The sequence below is a fragment of the Elgaria multicarinata genome, chromosome 8, assembly GCF_023053635.1.
Source record: "Elgaria multicarinata webbii isolate HBS135686 ecotype San Diego chromosome 8, rElgMul1.1.pri, whole genome shotgun sequence".
Taxonomy (NCBI): Eukaryota; Metazoa; Chordata; class Lepidosauria; order Squamata; family Anguidae; genus Elgaria; species Elgaria multicarinata.
The window spans coordinates 53565390-53585303 of record NC_086178.1 but is presented as its reverse complement, the minus strand read 5'-3'; positions in this window follow the sequence as shown (position 1 = coordinate 53585303).

Sequence of the window (19914 nt, the reverse complement as noted above, 5' to 3'; positions counted from 1 at the left end):
CAAACTGAAATTCAGAGACAAGTAACTTGGCAAAGAAACTGAAATGTATAGGTTTTCTTCATTAGGGTTCTCTTTTTGCAGCAAAATGTCTCTCCTGATGTGTATTAAGTTTATTGGAACGTGTTTTGCGTACTAAAAATGCCCAACATAATCAATGCTAATTGCAGGTTAACAACTAACTATAGCTGCTTGGCATTCTGATAGAACTGTCTCTCACTCTGAGATGAGCAGCACCACGGCATGGCTTACAACCTGCACGTGTGTGGGAGGAAGAGAGCAGCATTCACTTACAATGCATTTTGGAGCCGATATGTAGATACAGGACATACTAGCTATTTATAAATTTGCAGAATAAGACTGTTACCTTTTCGGTGTTCCTGATACAATTCCAACCTTTTAAATAAAATTCTTCCCTTCCTTCTAACCAAATTTCTCTACACCTAGGGAAGTTTCTCTCGCTCTATGAAAACTGCCTAATGATCACCACAAGACTTTCAAGACCTTTAACATAACCCTTTTAGTGTTTAGCTTTATGAAGAAAATTCAACTGGTGGTTGAAAGTGGACGTGGCTAGTTTACTCACATATATGGTTCACATAAAACAAGATTTTTGCCCAATCAATCACAGATTAATATTTAATTATTCAGTGATAAATGTCAGCTGAACTCTGTATTCAAGGTATTTTCTTTGTTTTAAATATTGTACCCCTTTCTAAATTATAATCTGTTTATTCCATACATCCATGAGCCTCTGGTTTGTCTGTTTTTGTGAGCTTTTCTATTCAAGGCATTTATTGCTCATTCACCATTCCCTACTCATGGTTGTTTACAGGTTCTTCATATGATGTGACCATCCAGTTTCACTTCTGTTTTTAAACAGCACTTTCAGCAAGCTTTTTTTTAAAAAAAGCAGGAAAAACACAGTATTATTTGTGAAAGCAAAAGAAAACTGTTTCTCAATTGTGTAATTGCACTATTTCACTATATCACAGTGTCACCTAGAGGTTATGTAGTGGAAAAGCAGGAAAGGAGACACTTTTCAGGTAGTACTCAGACCTGAATACTGGGATGAAACCAAAAAAAGATACAATGGATTAAGAACCTCATGTAGAAATCTCACCAATGATAAACATTCAGCTTTGGCCATAAACTGCTCAGCAACTGACCCTTGACTGATGGTGCATCCCTGATGTGTGGCAGGATTTTCCACTCTGCATTTTAATTCTTAATTGCAGTTAATGAGCAGCAGAGTCAGCACTATGAGGGGCCCAGTCCTTGTGCCTCTCCATCATAACCTTTTGTTAGCTCAAGACTTGCTGACAATGACAACCCTGTGCTTGATCTTTTATCGTTTACTCTGTTCTTCATTAAATTAGCTTTAAAATTATAACACAAGTACTGTAGGAACTTTACACTCCTTGCCTTGCAAAAGAGAAGGTTGATGCAGCTGTGTTCGTTATTGTCTTTGAGTAGCGCATACAACGATGTTTGCACAGCAGGTACTAATAAAGAAAAGAAAGTCCAAGGTGAGAATCCATTTTTCCAGGCTCTGTACATGCAGATACAGAAATGCCACAACTCTGAAAAGCAAGCCCAGGATGTTGGATTAGTGATACCTATTTGGAAACATATACCAATTTGCAGAATCATTTGAGCTCTGCATGCTGCTATAACCAAACTAGCATTGTATTATTATTATTATTATTATTATTATTATTATTATTATTATTTATTTATTTATATAGCACCATCAATGTACATGGTGCTGTACAGATAACACAGTAAATAGCAAGACCCTGCCGCATAGGCTTACAATCTAATAAGTTGTAGTAAACAATAAAGAGGGAAGGAGAATGCAAACAGGCACAGGGAAGTGTAAACAGGCACCGGGTAGGGAGAAGCTAACAGTATAGAGTCAGAACAAACTCAATATTTGAAGGCTATAGGGAAAAGAAAAGTTTTTAGCTGAGTTTTAAAAGCAGTGATTGAGTTTGTAGTTCTCAAGTGTTCTGGAAGAGCGTTCCAGGCGTAAGGGGCAGCAGAAGAAAAAGGACGAAGCCGAGTAAGGGAAGTGGAGGTCCTAGGGCAGGCGAGAAGCATGGCATCAGAGGAGCGGAGAGCCCGAGCGGGGCGATAGTGTGAGATGAGAGAGAAGAGATAGGCAGGAGCTAGACCGTGAAGAGCTTTGAAGGTCAGCAGGAGAAGTTTATATTGGATTCTGGAGTGAATTGGAAGCCAATGAAGACATTTCAGAAGTGGAGTGACATGGTCAGAGCGGCGGGCCAAGAAGATGATCTTAGCGGCAGAGTGGTGGACAGAGACCAGCGGACTGATGTGAGACGAAGGAAGGCCAGAGAGAAGAAGGTTGCAGTAGTCCAACCGAGAGATAACCAGTGCGTGAACGAGAGTCTTGGCAGAAGAGACAGACAAAAATGGTCGAATCCTGGCAATATTATACAGGAAGAAACGACAGGATTTAGCTACTGCCTCGATGTGAGGAGTGAAGGAGAGCGAGGAGTCAAATATAAAGCCAAGACTACGAGCTTCCTTGACCGGAGTAAGCGTGACATCGTTGACAGTAAGAGAGAATGAGAGGTGAGGAGAGGGTTTAGGAGGAAAAACAAGCAGTTCAGTCTTTGCCATGTTAAGTTTCAAACGACGATGAAGCAGCCAGGCTGAGATATCTGAAAGACATGCCGAGATACGATCGTGAACATTGCATGCTAGACTAGGGGCATCGGGGCGGGCAGGGGAGCCATGTAGCTGAATTGCTGAGGGAAAGTCCTGTTTTCCCTATTACTATGGATCCTTGGCACTTGTACCTACACAAGGGATCCAGGACAGACGCAACAGCCCCCAACTTTATAAGTGACTGTGAAGGACCACAATCACCCTATCCATCCCAGGTCACTCTTGCTGTCCAAATGGTCTTTGCGTAGCACCCAACTCTCTGGAGCTCCCTAACCAAGGATGCCTATCTGACAACCCTTCTGCATCACCTCTGTACTCCAGCAGGTAAAAGCATTTTACTGTCCAGACATCTTCCATGCATACTGACTTGACTGTTACTTACTGAAGTCTGATTATGCAGTTGCTGTTTTTAGTTTTCTATTTTAAATTGGAAGAGAAGCAATTAAAAATGTATATAATGACAACAACTCATGTAACAGCTCATCAATTGCAGCTGGAGCACTAAGGCTGCCAGGATCCTGGTTGGGTCTCAGAGTAGCTGCAAAAGTGATTGGTTGTCCCCTTGTCCTGGCGCTTAGCTCTTGGCTCCTGATCCTGTACATGCTGGTTTAATGCAAGAGCTCATAGAAACAGGCTGACAAAAATTCTCAAGTTATAGTTATGTCCTTGTCAGGTCTACTTCTAATCGAAGTTACACACGGCGAAATCATCAGCCTTTCTTTGCTGCTTAAATTATGACTTGGTTCAGACAACACGATGACCAGTGGTGGTTTGAATAGTTGATGGTTGGTTATTTAACCCACTGTGGGTTATTGTGTTGTGTGGAGGGAGTTTTTTAATCAACGGTTGGTTATTTGGCTGAAATAACCAATGCAAATAACCAATGCTGTGCAGAGTTGGACATTTGAAGCACCATTAGTTATCGTGTTGTGTGGAGGGCACCATTGGTTATTTCGTCACCCACAGAGTAGCAAGGAAAGAGCGGTCAAAGCTTTGGCTGCCTCTCTAGTCCAGCTGACAGGATAGATTTTCAACAACAATGGCTGATGGGATACTAATGGGTGGACTGAAGGGGGAGAGAAGGTGTGGGATAAGTGAGTCAAACCAGCGTGGACTAATAGTCAATTCAACACAGATCCTAACCCACACCACGGGTTTTTATTTATTTATTTATTTATTTATTTATTTATTTATTACATTTTTATACCGCCCAATAGCCGGAGCTCTCTGGGCAGTTCACAAAAATTAAAACCTTAATAAAACAACCAACAGGTTAAAAACACAAATACAAAATACAGTATAAAAAGCACAACCAGGATAAAACCACGCAGCAAAATTGATATAAGATTAAAATACAGAGTTAAAACAGAAAAATTTAAATTTAAGTTAAAATTAAGTGTTAAAATACTGAGAGAATAAAAAGATCTTCAGCTGGTGATGAAAAGAGTACAGTGTAGGTGCCAGGCGGACCTCTCTGGGGAGCTCATTCCACAACCGGGGTGCCACAGCGGAGAAAGCCCTCCTCCTAGTAGCCACCTGCCTCACTTCCTTTGGCAGGGGCTCACAGAGAAGGGCTCCTGTAGATGATCTTAAGGTCCGGGAAGGTACATATGGGAGGAGGCGTTCCTTCAAATAACCTGGCCCCAAACCGTTTAGGGCTTTAAATGTCAATACCAGCACTTTGAATCGGGCCCGGACCTGGACTGGCAGCCAATGAAGTTGTAAAAAGGACTGGCGTAATGTGATCTCGCCGGCCAGTCCGTTAGTAAACGGGCTGCCCTATTTTGTACTAGCTGAAGCTTCTGGACCGTTTTCAAAGGCAGCCCCACGTATAATGCATTGCTGTAATCCAAACGAGAGGTTATCAGAGCATGGATAACTGTAGCTAGGCTACAGATAAGGGCGTAGTTGGTATATTAGCCTAAGCTGATAAAAGGTGCTCTTTGCCACTGAGTTCACCTGTGCCTCAAGTGACAGTTCTGGGTCCAAGAGCACCCCCAAACTACGGACCCGATCCTTTAGGGAAAGTGTAACCCCATCCAGGATCATGTTGTGTGGGGAATATCCCCTAGATAAACAACTCTCAAGTTGATTATTACCCCACCATTGACTGTTGTGTTTTCTGAACACACCCAGTATCATTTCAAATCTAAATTGCCCTTGACTACTTTTTCTGCTCTGGGCACTTGGAGAAGTGCTTGGTGGCAAGAGATACTAGAGTTCAGTAGCAGCTGTTCTTATAAGTCATTGGTGCACATCATTCAAAGGTACCATTTACAAAATGTCTGCAGCAAATAAATAAGTAGCTGCCACCCCACATGGACAGCTGAAAAATTCCATTGGGGCACCTGCAGATATATTATTCATTTCTATGAGTTATTAATGACCTTGTAATCCTCCAGTGACACAGCAAATCCTGTCCACAAGCGAATGATGACAGGTCATAAATAATAGAAATAAATAATGTATCCACCAGCAGGCAATGTAGGTTTTGCTTAAAACAATGCTGGCCCTACATTTCTTATGTTTGTTTTTCCTTACTTTTAGACTGTACTTCAGAGACTGCTTTTATTTGGTCATTCTGTATGTTGCTTGGCCAGGTGTATCTGATCTCCTCTGTCAGCATTGCACTTTAATCACAAAGGTCAACTTCACTACAAAATACATTCTTGTAGATAAATTATTGGGAGGGAAATGTCCTGAAATACTAAAAAGCAAGATTATCTTCAGTTGAAGCAACGCTGGCACAAATGTTTTGGAAAGCGGATTGCACCACCTCAACATCTTGCGGAAGATCATGAATGCGAATGCGCCCCATGTCAGAGTCTCTAGTAACATATAAAATGAATACTTTGTGAAGAAACTAGGCTAGAAATCATCTCCATTTACACAGAGAGATATGGGGCTTTTAGATTAAGGGGAAATCACATATCCTTACTGGGGCTTTGCTTCCTGCTTCTCTTGCACAATCGTAATGGGGCAGCATTACACAGGCAGAGAAGAGAGACCACATGACCTGTAATTGAAAATTTCCCCTCCTCTCTGTTCTCATAGTATTGAATGGGACAGTACCCTCTAGTGGGTGCTTTGTAGCATGACTTCTCCTATACATGGTAGGAAACTCCAAGATATTTCAACAGAATTGGGCTATCACAAGACTGTGGTTGTTTTAAAATAGAATTATTGGGAAAAGGTGCGGGAGACATGCAGGAGGTTGATGATGTCGTCAACTTCCATTGAGTGGTCAGTCATGAGTGTGCCTCATTGTGCTCATGTGAAGAAGCCCTTTAACTTGGAAGCACCGGACTTCAAATATATGGTGCATTTTGAGTTGGCATTGTCCCCTGTGTTATCATCTGAATTGGCTCTTAGTGGGGTTATGCAAAATATGCAAGTTTTGGCATAATGCAAAACTTTTTCAGGTAGATTCAGAAAATGTTTGAATATATATACATATATATTCTCATTCACTGGGACCTACACACTATATTATTATTATTTATTATTATTATTATTATTATTATTATTATTATTATTATTATTATTATTATTATTCCCAATAGCTGAAGCTCCCTGGGCGGTTCACAAAAACTAAAACAATTCAGAGTGTAAAACAAACAGTATAAAAACATTATATAAAATACACATTAAAACGAATTAAAACATACCATACATGGTTAAAACATCCTGAAAACATTCTAAAATTTCACTGGATAGGCCTGCCTGAATAGATCCGTCTTTATTACTTTTTTAAATTCTAAAAGACTGTCAAGTTGATGAATCTTCTCCGGCAGGCCATTCCACAGTCTGGGAGCAGCAGAAGAGAAAGTCCTCTGGGTAACAGTTGTTAATCTAGTTTTTGCTAGCTGAAGTGGATTCTTCCCAGAGGACCTGAGTGCAGGGCGGATTGTACGGGAGAAGGTGATCCCGCAGGTAGCCTGGACCCAAACCATGTAGGGCTTTAAACGTAATAACCAACACTTTGTACTTTGCCCGGAAACTAATCGGCAGCCAGTGAAGAGATTTTAAAACTGGTGTAATGTGGTCACTCCTAGGTGTACCAGTGACCAGCCTGGCTGCGATATTTTGGACTAATTGAAGTTTCTGGACTAGGCACAGAGGTAGCCCTATGTAGAGTGCATTACAGAAGTCGAGCCTCAAAGTTACCAGTGCGTGCACTACAGTCTTTAGGTCTTCCAACTCTAGGAAGGGGCGCAGCTGGCGTATCAGTCGAAGCTGATAGTACACACTCCTGGCCGTCGCATCTATCTGGGCTGTCATTTGGAGCGACACATCCAGAAGCACCCCCAAGCTGCGAACACAGTCTTTCAGGGGGAGTGTAACCCCATCCAGAACCGGTTGACACACCTCCAAACCTAGGTTATGGCCTTTGACAGTGAGTACCTCCGTCTTGTCTGGATTCAGCTTCAGTTTGTTTTTCCTTATCCAGCCCATTATCGCCTCCAAGCATTCATTCAGAGGAGACACACTATCCTTAGCTGATGCTGTTGTCGAAGGCATAGAGAAATATATTTGGGTGTTATCAGCATACTGATAGCACCCCGCCCCATGCCTCCGGATGATCTCTCCCAGCGGTTTCATGTAAATATTAAATAGCATTGGGGAAAGGATGGCACCTTGCGGTACGCCGCACAGCAGCTCCTTTTTTGAGGAGCAGCTATCCCCAAGCATCACCATCTGAAACCTGCCCGAGAGGTAGGACCGGAATCACCGAAGGACAGTGCCCCCGATATATATACTGATACTGATTAGAATGTTCCCATAGACACAATTATGTAGCCAAAGCCACACACAACGTGCACACACCAGAGAGAGGTATCAGCAGAGCTTTGGAGAATATTGAAAAATCTGCAGGGGGCAGGAACTAAGGGACCAGACAACAACCTCCAAAGAGCCCCATAACAATTCAATGGTATAGAACATTGGGTGAGTGAGAGTGGGTTGGTGCGTGGGACCTGACAATCAGGTGGCTGGAAGAGAACAACAAAAATAGTGGCCACCAATTTGGATGGCTTTAAAAGAGGGTTGGATAAATTCCTGGAGGCAAAGCTATCAATGGCTACCAGCCCGAATGGTTGTGTGCTATCTCCAGTATTTGAGGCAGTAACCTGTATGCACCAGTTGCTGGGGAACATGGGTGGGAAGGTGCTGTTGCACCATGTCCTGCTTATTCATCCCTGGCCGATGGCTGGTTGGCCATTGTGTGAACAGGGTGCTGGACTAGATAGACCCTTGGTCTGGTCCAGCAGGGCTCTTCTTATGTTCTTAAACACACACACATAAAAGAAAGAAAAAGAAACATTCTCTGGATAGGTCACTTTCTGCTTCAAACTGAGAAGCTATTTTTAAATTTCCCCAAGGACGGGCATGAGAGCTGTCCATAAAAATCTATAGAGAAATCCAATGTTTTAACGTAGTTGGGATTGGGCGCCATTTCGTCCACTTCCTCTTCCCCCTCCCTCAAACTACAGAAAGCAACAGCAAAGAGAAGAGTGCCTTTGATTTTAATTTTGTGCATCGCCCAGAGAGCTTCAGCTATCGGGTGGTCTAGAAATAAAATGAAATAAACAAACAAACATTTGCATGCAGTACCCTACACCGTTCTCCATTTTGAGCTACATTTATTAGGGATGTGGGAAATTGCTGCTGTCTCCAAGAGCCCACTGACCAAAGTTCTTGTTACCTAACTCAAAAAATGGTCACAACCAGCTTTTCACTATATATATATATATATATATATATATATATATATATATATATAATTACTTTGGAGTACAAGTGCTTACTTGGTCCAAAGGGAGAGGTGGGGAAGAAATAAACATTCCTCCTGAGGAATCTGTATAATGAACAAGTAGCAACGGTAAGAACAGACCACAGAACAACGGACTGGTTTAAGATTGGGAAAGGAGTACGGCAGGGTTGTATACTCTCACCTTATCTATTCAACTTGTATGCAGAACACATCATGCGACGTGCTGGGCTTGACGAATCCAAGGCTGGAGTTAAAATTGCAGGAAGAAACATTAACAATCTCAGATATGCAGATGACACCACTTTGATGGCTGAAAGCGAGGAGGAGCCGAGGAGCCTTATGACAAAGGTGAAAGAAGAAAGCGCAAAAGCCGGGTTGCAGTTAAACCTCAAAAAAACCAAGATTATGGCAACTAGCTTGATTGATAACTGGCAAATAGAGGGAGAAAACGTGGGGGCAGTGACAGACTTTGTATTTCTGGGCGCAAAGATTACTGCAGACGCTGACTGCAGCCAGGAAATCAGAAGACGTTTACTTCTTGGGAGGAGAGCAATGACAAATCTTGATAAAATAGTTAAGAGCAGAGACACCACACTGACAACAAAGGTCCGCATAGTTAAAGCAATGGTATTCCCCGTAGTAACCTATGGCTGTGAGAGCTGGAACATAAGGAAAGCTGAGCGAAGGAAGATAGACGCTTTTGAACTGTGGTGCTGGAGGAAAATTCTGAGAGTGCCTTGGACTGCAAGAAGATCAAACCAGTCCATACTCCAGGAAATAAAGCCAGACTGCTCACTTGAGGGAATGGTATTAAAGGCAAAACTGAAGTACTTTGGCCACATAATGAGAAGACAGGATACCCTGGAGAAGAGGCGGATGCTAGGGAAAGTGGAAGGCAAAAGGAAGAGGGGCCGACCAAGGGCAAGATGGATGGATGATATTCTGGAGGTGACAGACTTGACCTTGGGGGAGCTAGGGGTGGCAACAGCCGACAGAAAGCTCTGGCGTGGGCTGGTCCATGAAGTCACGAAGAGTCGGAAACGACTGAACGAATAAACAACAACAATTGTTGTTGTTGTTGTTGTTTATAATATCCACATTCTAAGTTGCAGTGCCAGTATTACACTACATAGCATAACAAGTTGCACAAGGTTTACTTTCAAATGCTTAAGGTATAACATCTCCCCAGAACAATCTCTGTGCAATGAGTGGTCTGCAGAAATTTGTTTGTTTACAAAGGTCAAGAATAGAAACAATTATCTCTATGAAATCAACCTGCTTGGACATCCCCCTAATCTTATCTATTGTATTTTAATGTATTTTTATTCTGTTTTTATTCTTTATTCTATTTGTTCAACTGCTCCAAAATTCTTGAAAAGGGAGTGGTATATCAATAATGAAAATAAATAAATTGTGATGAGTGAGTTAATGCCAGCTGTCAAATCCTGGTATGCCAACCTTGAACCATGACTTGGTTTTGCATCCGTTTGCCACCTCCAAACATGCTGCTGCTAATACAAGAGACAAATTCTTTATGACGTGCAGGACTCATTGTGTCATCCATCACATATGGATAAAAGGCTTAGAGTTTGATACAGTTTTCTATTTTCAGGTAGCAGCTCTGTTGTGAGAAAAGTTCATACTGCTGCAAGTTGAAAATAACATTCGAGTAGGTGCTCCCTCTTCTTTTCTGATTGCTTCCCCATCATAATTAATGTCACATATATTGTCAGCTTTCATAATGCTCCAGAACCCCCTCTCTCCCAGGTAAGGGTCAAGACAGCACTCTGCTTAATGCACCATGCAACCATCCTGCTTTGCAGGGCCTGTTGGAGAGCACTTCTCTCTGGTTTTCTGCTGCATGGGCATTTAACTTCTCAGTCTTAAATAAATGGAGCAGTGAAAGGAACACTCCAGACATTTCCTAGGTGGCTAGAAGGTCAAGCCCTTCCAAAATGAGCCTTTGAAGAAGTGAAGTGACAGCTTATTTTCTTTCTCCATCCCCGGATCTCCCCCACCCCCATGTTCAAAATAACTCTGATTAGCTGGAACAGCCTTTAAATAAATAAAAAAGTTTAAAAGATTTTTTTTTAAAAAAAACCATCCGTTCCGAACATTACAGCAGCTTGTGTTTGATAGCACTAGAACTATTTTCAAATCATTTTTCTGCTTGTGAAGCAGAGCTCTTGCTTTGATTAACACCACAAAGGGAACAGGGACATTTATTATTCCATAACTGATAGGAGTAAGCACAAGAGCACCAGCTCTTCAGCTAGCAGAAAAGGCAAAGTCTGTAATCCTATCCACACTTATTAGGAAGTAAGTCCTATGGAACAAATTGGGGCTTACCTCTGAGTAAAGAATCATTGAGTTGGGCAAGCATCTGGGGGTGGGGGCAAAGGCCACCTGCAAAGCTCTTCTTTATGACAATCAGGGCCAGACCAAGACATTTTGATGCCTGAGGCAAAGGACAAAGTGATGTCCCCCCTACACCTGTTCCACATATAGAATCCAACTGGAATGGACAGTTGGGTTTTATTTCAACACTGGTGATAGGACAGCTTCCTGTGCCACACCTGAGGGCAGCAGACTAGCGTAGGGGAAATAGTGGGGTGCTGCTGCCTTGGCCCCAGCACCTGCCACTTGAGGTGGCTGTCTCACTATGCCTAATGGTAGAGCTGGCCCTGATGGCATTCTCACATACACACAAAATTTAAAAAGAGACTCTGTAACAGGATCATAAGGAGGGAAAGGAAATTCAGAGTTATAAATACATTTGATAAGCCTCCAGAGGGGGCCTGGAGACCTAGTCCTGTGAGGAACAATTGAAGGAGCTGGGTATGTTTAGCTTGGAGAAGAGATTCAGTATGACAGCCATCTTCAACAATTTCAAGGGCTGTCACACAGAGGATACAGTAAATTTGTTTTCTTTTGCTCTAAAGCAGCATTTCCCAACCTGGTGCCTGCCAGAAGTTTTGGAACACATGTCCCAGAATTCTTGAGCATTGGTGATGCTGGCTGGGGCTGATGGGAGTTGAAATGTAAAACATCAGGAGGGCACCAGGTTGTAGGGGGTGCTCTAGAGTGTAGGCTCTGAACCATTAGATTCAAATTACAAGAAAAAGGATTTAGACCAGGGCTAGGGAAACTGTGATCTTTCAGATATTGTTGGACTTCAAATCTCATCACCCCAGCCAGCCTGACAAATGGTGAGATATGATGGGAGTAGTAGTTCTGGGTGGCTACAAGTTCTCCAGCCCTGATTTAGGCTGAACCTTAGTAGGGACATCCTGGTGGTAGCAGCTTTTCGATGGTGGAACAGAGTGCCTCAGAAGGGGGTAGACCCTCCTTACACTAGAAATTTTTAAGTAGAGGCTGTGTGGACACCTAACAGGGATGCTGTAGGAGTAGATCTCCTGGATTGTCAGGGGGTTGAACTAGATGACTTCTGCAGTACCCTCCAAGTCTATGGTTTTAAGAGCAAGTTAGATCCAAAAGCATTGTCAAGCTGTGCAACTGATTTATTTTTACAGAAGAGCACAAGTTCTTTCAAAATAGGCTTCATGCTCACTCTTAAGATTACCAGAACCCCCAACCGACCACCTTTTTCCTCTGAATTAAGCTTCAGTTTGTTCCCCCTCAACCACTCCAAAACTTTGCATTCACCTTGGATGCTCAAGAACAGGAACGGAGCTCAAAGCTGCTTATGAGGCTGTAATTATGCAGCACTGATCTTTATTTTTATGGTTTTGATATTTATGCTTGCACTTTCTCACCTCAGGTGAGTAGTGAAAAAGCGGTAACTCGCAGCTGCCACTCTTGAAATGAATCAGTTGGGCCATATTTTAAGATCAGAATATAGAGGCAATTACAGGGGACAAGTTTTGCCCTAACATTAGGGAGCATGAGGCAGCCGCCCCAGGTGGCAGATTCTGGAGGAGGGAGGGAGGGAGTGGTGATGAGATGTTGAAGGTTGAACAGAGCTGTGCCCCTTAAACTAGACTGCTGTCCTCAGTTGAAATGGACACCTCCAGTATTCAAGTAAGATTCAGCTACCATTCCAGTCAGCTTCTATATGTGGAATTTGCAGGCGCAGGAACCATCTTGACTTTTTTCTGCCTGAGGAGAACATGAACCATCCATGCTTGGGGCACATGTGAAACATAAAAACTGTCCATTTCCTATATTAAGGCCCAATTTTAATGGAACTCACTAAGCACCAGTTGCCTTTCTTCTGTTAATTTCCCCAACTTAAATGTCATTTCAAACCACATGGAACAAATGTGTTTCCCAATTTAAAAACACTGCTGGGAATATAATTGTAAGAGAGTCTTTCAACAGTGCAAGTGCTCCACCTATAGGTCTTACAATCTTCTACAGTCATTCCAAAAGCAGTAATCATGGATAATGCCCAAGCTGAGGGGTTTAGTGGCCTGCAGAACTTCCATTCTGTTCCTCTCCTTCTGTGGCCATGGCTGTCCTTATTATTATTATATTTATTTATTTATTTATTTATTTATTTATTTATTTATTTATTTATATAGCACCATCAATGTACATGGTGCTGTACAGAGTAAAACAGTAAATCGCAAGACCCTGCCGCATAGGCTTACAATCTAATAAAATCATAGTAAAGCAATAAGGAGGGGAAGAGAATGCAAATAGGCACTGGGTAGGGTAAACAGGCACAGGGTAGGGTAAAACTAACAGTGTAAAGTCCAAACAACATAAAGTTTTAAAAGCTTTAGGAAAAAGAAAAGTTTTTAGCTGAGCTTTAAAAGCTGAGATTGAACTTGTGATTGAACTTAATGTGTAGAGCAAAATGCCTGGACAAAGATTCTGGCAGTACAAGTCAACAATAAGCCTCAGTCATCCCAGACAGTTTTGCTTCTGTTTCTTCATTGGAATTTTGATAATTGAATAGAATTATTCCATAATCAGCTGACATTTAATCAGGAAGTAGGTACAGTACGACATTAATTACCATAAAGTCAGAAAGGACCTGCAATAAAAGACGCCAAACCAGGGGGCATGCATAATTCTATTTCTGAAGTTCAGAGGTGAGTATGGATCTTCATGTAACCAAAACCATGTTATCCATGCACTCGTATCAGCACGTTTCAGGAAACCCCAAGTTCACAGATCCACTACCAACATCAACACCACAAAAGCCTTACTGGGGCAGAGGGGGCACTCCAAACAGCCCAAGGAGAAAGTGGACTCAGTGGTCACAGAATGATGACTGTTTGGAGGGGGGCAGTGGAGGGATGGAAAACTGGGTGGTAGAGAGAATGAGGAGGGCATGGCTGACTGGCAAAATGAACAGGAGCACTCCACACCGCAACACTTTATTGCAGGTCCCACTACTAGCAGTTACATTTGACTCAACAAATATAGCCCCAACTTGGAAAACAAAAACAAACCCATTTTTATGGCCCATGATAGTCTGAAGTCCAACAAAAGCAGAAGCATCTGATTGTTATGATCATGTTTTTCCAGATCGCCCAATAAATAATTAAATGGGAGACAACACCTGGGAAGCGCATTGCTCATACCTCTGAATTTGTAAATTGGTAAGTATTTCTTATCTTTCATGCTTATATTCCATCTCTTAACTTACCCTAATTTGTTTTACCAAACAATTCCTTTTCATTTGGATAGTAATATTTTTGAGTCACTATTCAATCCTGAGCTCAAGGGACAGCATGGACTAAAAACAAAGAAAGCTTTGCACTGGAAGGATTCTTGCTTCTTTGATATAATTAGAGGGGCAATCAGTGCTGCTGCTAGGTACCACTGGATTTAATGATTTTAAGGGGGAGGGCAAAGCTTTAGACAGCCGTGTGTATTACACAACTAACACTTCTCTTAACCTCAACGCCACTATTCCATGTTTTACAACTGCTTCTACATTCAGGATACATGAAAAAACAAAACAAAAACCTGTCTGCCAATTCTGATTTTCAAAAATACAAAAACCCTCCAAGAATGTGCTTTGGCATTTTGAACTCACTTAAATCATAGTGCCATGATACCTACAAGAATGAAATGAAGTTGGCTTCTTTTGCCCTCATCACCTTCTGCTCTCTGGGCGAACATTTGTAGGACTCTGGACTTTGGCCCCCAAGGTCTCCATCTTAATCCGCATTGACAATGGCGACATGTCATGCTTTTAACAGTGCAAAGACGTTTTTTGTGGATTTCCTTGTTTTGAGTTTGTGATTATGGCTAAATTTGCTCTAGTCTGTGTTCCGTTATTCATGGTTGTATCTTTTATAGTGTACTTTTACTTGATCCATGTTCTTATTGAATTTTTCAGGCTGTACATTTTACAATGTTGCCCTGAGGACCTTTTGCTATAGGGCGACTAATAAATGCAGTTAAATAAATGTATATATATTACTTTAAATTGCCAACAAAAAAGATGCAGCACAAGTCTTTTCTAGATTGCAATAAGCAGACCCCTAATTTAATACTTGTATTAAGGCCAAGAAATCAGACACAAACTACTTTTTTAAAAAAAAAAAAAAAAAGAGGAATGATAAAAAGGTTTTATTATGTTGAGCAGACCAGACCCTAAGATGTAACTTCATTTCTGGTAACAGTCTGTAGATACTGAATATTTTGTACAACAGCAGATAACAGGACCTGTATTCAATATAGTAGTATTAAACAAGGACACAGCCAAAAGAAAAAGTTGCCTAATTCCTCAATAATTTTTATTCATACCAGTTTGGCTTGCTAACTATTATCTGCTTTGCTCACATGCTTAAAAAAAAAGATATCTCAGATTTCCTTTAGAATTACCCATTTTAATGTACAGTTTGTTGTGGTGTGGGGGGGAAGGAAGAGTAGAAACTGTAACATATGTAATAGCAACATTTGGGAAGGTGGCAGCATATTGCTTTAGTCTTAGAACACTAATACAGATAGGGATCTGTCTCTTGTGTTAATGGAACACTGTATATTGATGTTACAGAAATAATGTTTGTGTAAACCATCTTTATTCAAATAGATCACATCATTATATGCTTATTACCAGTGCCAATTTCCAGGTCTAACAAGTAGGTAAGCTTAGAAATGAACCAATTTAAATCCTGAATAGAATCAAACTAACCAGTACTCCACTTTCATGAGAGGTAGGCAGAGGATGATTTGCCAACTGTTTTTAGCGTACAGCAGAAATGAGTTACTACTGTGAAGTAGGGAGACTTATGGCCCTAATAGCAATAGGGATGATTAAAAAAAAGCTATAAAGCACAAAACCAAAGACAATCAAGAGGCAGCTGTATTGGTTGTTCCCACTGTGTTTTGACGTGGGTCTTTATGAAGGGAACGAAAGAAATATTAAAAACATGGTAAATTATATATAAAATATACATGAAAAGATTTAATACACATATTTCCAAAACTATCATGAACGAACTTATTGAAACATTTACTAAGCTATCCTAATGTTAAAATTGTCTATGCATATGTTCTATAAGTGTTGTCTTTTTATAGACCTGAGAAATAACATGAACTTAAAAACCAAAACGTTTAAAATGCAAATTTACATATTTTCAACAAAAAGTCTGGATACCATCAATTTAAAAACACAGACTGTATCAGCTGGTTTAAAAATAATGGCGAGGTTCTCTGTTCATAAATATATAGGGTTTTTTTATACTGTTTAGATGCCCAATAATGATCATACAGGAGGATTAAAAAAATTACTTACAAAATCTTAAAGCCTTTTTAGAAGGATTCCCTTTCTCCATCCAAAGACAAAAATATTCAGTATTTCCAGGCATAAATAGGATGTCTGTTAACCACCTGATCTTGGATAAGCTCAATGAAGCTTAATTGATTTCTTTTTCTCAGTCTTAATAGTGAGTCTTAGTAGGGAACCCTGCAAAGACTCACTATCCACAATGGTAGGAATCCTGTCAAGACTCCAAGATTCTCCATTATTCCAAGAGTTTTAATGTGCAGACTTGCATAAGTACATTGTACAGCCTATTCTATGAGAGAGGTAGTCAATGTTATCATTTAATCCTGAAGGGGTTACGATACCAAGCCATAAGAGCCAAATTGCTTCCTTTCTAAGTAGTTTCTTCCTACAGAGCTATTTCCTCCTCTCCAGGGTAACCTGTTCTATGGTCCAAAATAAATATCCCCTGCTTTATGTCCATGTTGTAAATAATGTTCGACTAAGGGTTCACCTTCTCTCTCTCTCTCTCTTTTTAATGTTGTTAAGGTGTTCTCCAATTCTTACCTTCAATTTGCGAATATTCATTCCTACATACATTAAATTGCACGGACACTTAATGTAAATCACACGTTGACTGCTACAGGTGGTGAAACTTCATATAAAATACTCTCGCTGACTGTTGGGATCACAAAGGGCAACGTCTTACCTGTGTGTTTGCAATATACACAGTGCCCACAGAGGTGATGGCCTTTGCGGGAAGTGGTGCCTAATAAGGTACTAGATATTACTCCTCTTCGGTCCCTCAAGGTGGCATCACTATATACCAATATTATTCCAATGCTGTTTGTTCTTTTATAAGCAAAAAACAGTTTATTCTGAAAAATAGATACATCTCCCAAGATGTGCCAATATTTTAAAATACTTCTTATGGACATTCTTGTTATAGGTCAAACTATGCTTATCTTTCTGCTTTGTTCCTTTTTGGCTTTGATTGTCAAAATGTCACTACATGTGGTTGAAAATGCTCTCTCATGTGCCTCAAATTGTTCCGGTTCCCTCGAAACCACGTTCTCAAACTCTTGTATATGAGGGCTTATAGATCCTGGAGGATTAAAATCACATTTGGGACAAAATAGAGAATAAAAATCATTAGCAAGCAGTTGTTTATCCAAAAGGAAATACTGTTCTAATAAAGGAGTCATAATGTTCTAATAAAGGAGAATACATCAATTCTGGTTTGTAATGGGTCATATTTCAGCGTAGGTACAAAGAAAAGTAATCTATTTAGTACCTTGATTTCAATGTCATTCAAAACTCTACTGGAAAGATTGACTATCAATTTCTCCTTTTCCCTCCCCTTCTGGTTGGCTGTGTTTCTCACAATCTCCTTGTTCCTCGATTGCTCAATATACCTTGACCCTGTTTCTAATAAGATATATTCTTATGTTGAATTCAAAATAAACCTCTTTATGAAGCTATTAGGCATATACAGCTGTCTCACAAGCTGCAGCAACTTTATTAAATAGCTTTCCAAGTGCCATTTTTTTTATAAAAAATATACAATATTATACTTTATCCTCCATTAGTGGTACATATGTCAAGAAACTGCAGCCCATTTTTTTTAAATTTCAAATTATGTTGCCCCTAGTTCATTCAATAGTTAGAAAATTACACATTTCTTCTTCAATTAAAGAATTATTCATAACAAGTGTTTTGGCATATCACCATGATTAGGATATCCACAAATGTTCATGTTGCATCACATATTCTATATTTCAGATGGTGAATGTGTTTTCTGCTTTTACCATCAGCCCTCCTAATGTTTCCATAAAATGTGCAACACAGTTAATCAGTTGCATATGAGCTAAATTCTCTTCGCTGAAAGTTGACAAACCTAATAATTCTGAGCCGGTACAGCATGCTTAGTGATGTGTACACTCAGCTATTGACCAAAACCCAGTTGGTAGTAAGGTACAGTAGTATCTATGATGTAGAGAGTGTATGGTGTGGTGGTTCCTTCTATCTTCATAAAACTGAGGTAAATAGCCCTATGTTGAAGAGATTGTTCATGAACATGAGGTGCAGCAGTGTGTCACAGCCCATTCTATATTACTTAGCCCAGGGCAGGCAGACTTTAGGCTTGTGAGATCTACTTTGCTTTTCTCTAGAACTGTAAGGTCACCAACTGAAGCAATGTGAAAATCAGGAGGTGTGGGGGGAGATATACACATAGAATTAAGGAACAAGGGTGCCTCTTGAGCACATGCTCAGCCCAAGAATTTGTTTTCAGTACTAGATTTGAGCTCAGTCTTGTCTACCCCTGGTTTTCATCCTGAGCTTTCTTCTACCAGCAGCCCAGTTTTGAAGGGAGAAGCTTTTTTGTTGTTGGTATTGTTTAATAATTGGGAGCAGAAACTCTTGGTGGTCAACTGAAAGCCTCCCTTCATACAACTAGATTTCCTCCCACCCCACATAATTTTTTGATATTCTGCAAGACCAGAAAAACAGTCCATAACTGCGAAAGCACCTCGTCCTGGCATCTTCCTCACTAGGGGAACCCCTGCATACCACCTCTCCTGCGGAAAACTGGAAGATCCGGAAAAATACACCCCAAATGTGAACATATAGTCTTTGTCAACTATCAGAGATAGGAAACAACAAGGAAAGGGATAGAAGGAAAATCCCTGCATGATCCTCCTTCCCCGCCACCCATTTGCTAATAAGTGAGGACCAGCCAAAACAAACTTTATACCAAATAGATTCTCAGAAGAACAAGAATTTATACTAAGTTTTAAAAGCTGTTCTCTCCCAGGAGCCCAAAGGGAAGTCTTTACAACTGAGACAAGCAAGAGAGTAAAATCCCCAGAATGGAGTTCCCAATGTAAGTGGGCATATAGCTTAAGGAACTAGAATCCCCCACAGTGCCCTCTGTCCAAATGCAACCTCTGTAGATGCTCTTATCTGGAGGGCATCCACAGAAAAGAAATCAAGGGCTTCTGTGGGCCATCCTTGACTAGGGAATATTAGCTTTTGCAGATGAAATGAGAAGAGGAAGAGGCTTTCTAGATAGCTCTTTAAAGGAAGCGATCCCTCCCCTGTGCGCCCATCCTTAGGTTTTCCCCTCACATGGTCTCGCTGGGATACTGGGAAAAAGAGAGCAAGTACTGAGAGGGGAAAAAAATCCTATGACAGAAGTGGAAGCGACTCTGGAACAACTTGCAATCTAGCCATGGGATAGAGCCAGTCTAGGAGGGAGGAGAACTCCCATCCCAGAGAAGTCAAAAAATTTACCTCGCTTTCATAATGAAGAAAATGTGCTTTTACAGTCATAAAGACTGTCCTATTTTTGCTTTAAAACAGATTTCAACACTTCAGGCTTCAATATTGTGCAGGATTACTCTGTAAGTAGCAGAACAAATCATGCAACTTTTAAAATATTCTGAAATAGCAGCAGAAGCACACTATAACTTAACCCAGTTTCACTATGTTAATATCTTAAATAAGGATCTAGAAGGCTGCTTTTAAAAGGCTATTGTCCATAGCTGTAATTATATGAACTTGTAATAGTCATTCCTGCCCACCCACCTCCGCAGCAGAATCTATCACCACCATTCTGTGCTGTTAATCTTTCTGAGTAGGGACATATTTATATAAAAAATTCTACAGACACACTTTTTATGGTGATTTGACAAGATTGCACAGTTGCAAGCAATTCTTCAATCTATCCTAAACATGATTCTTTTGTCCTGGAGTTGCT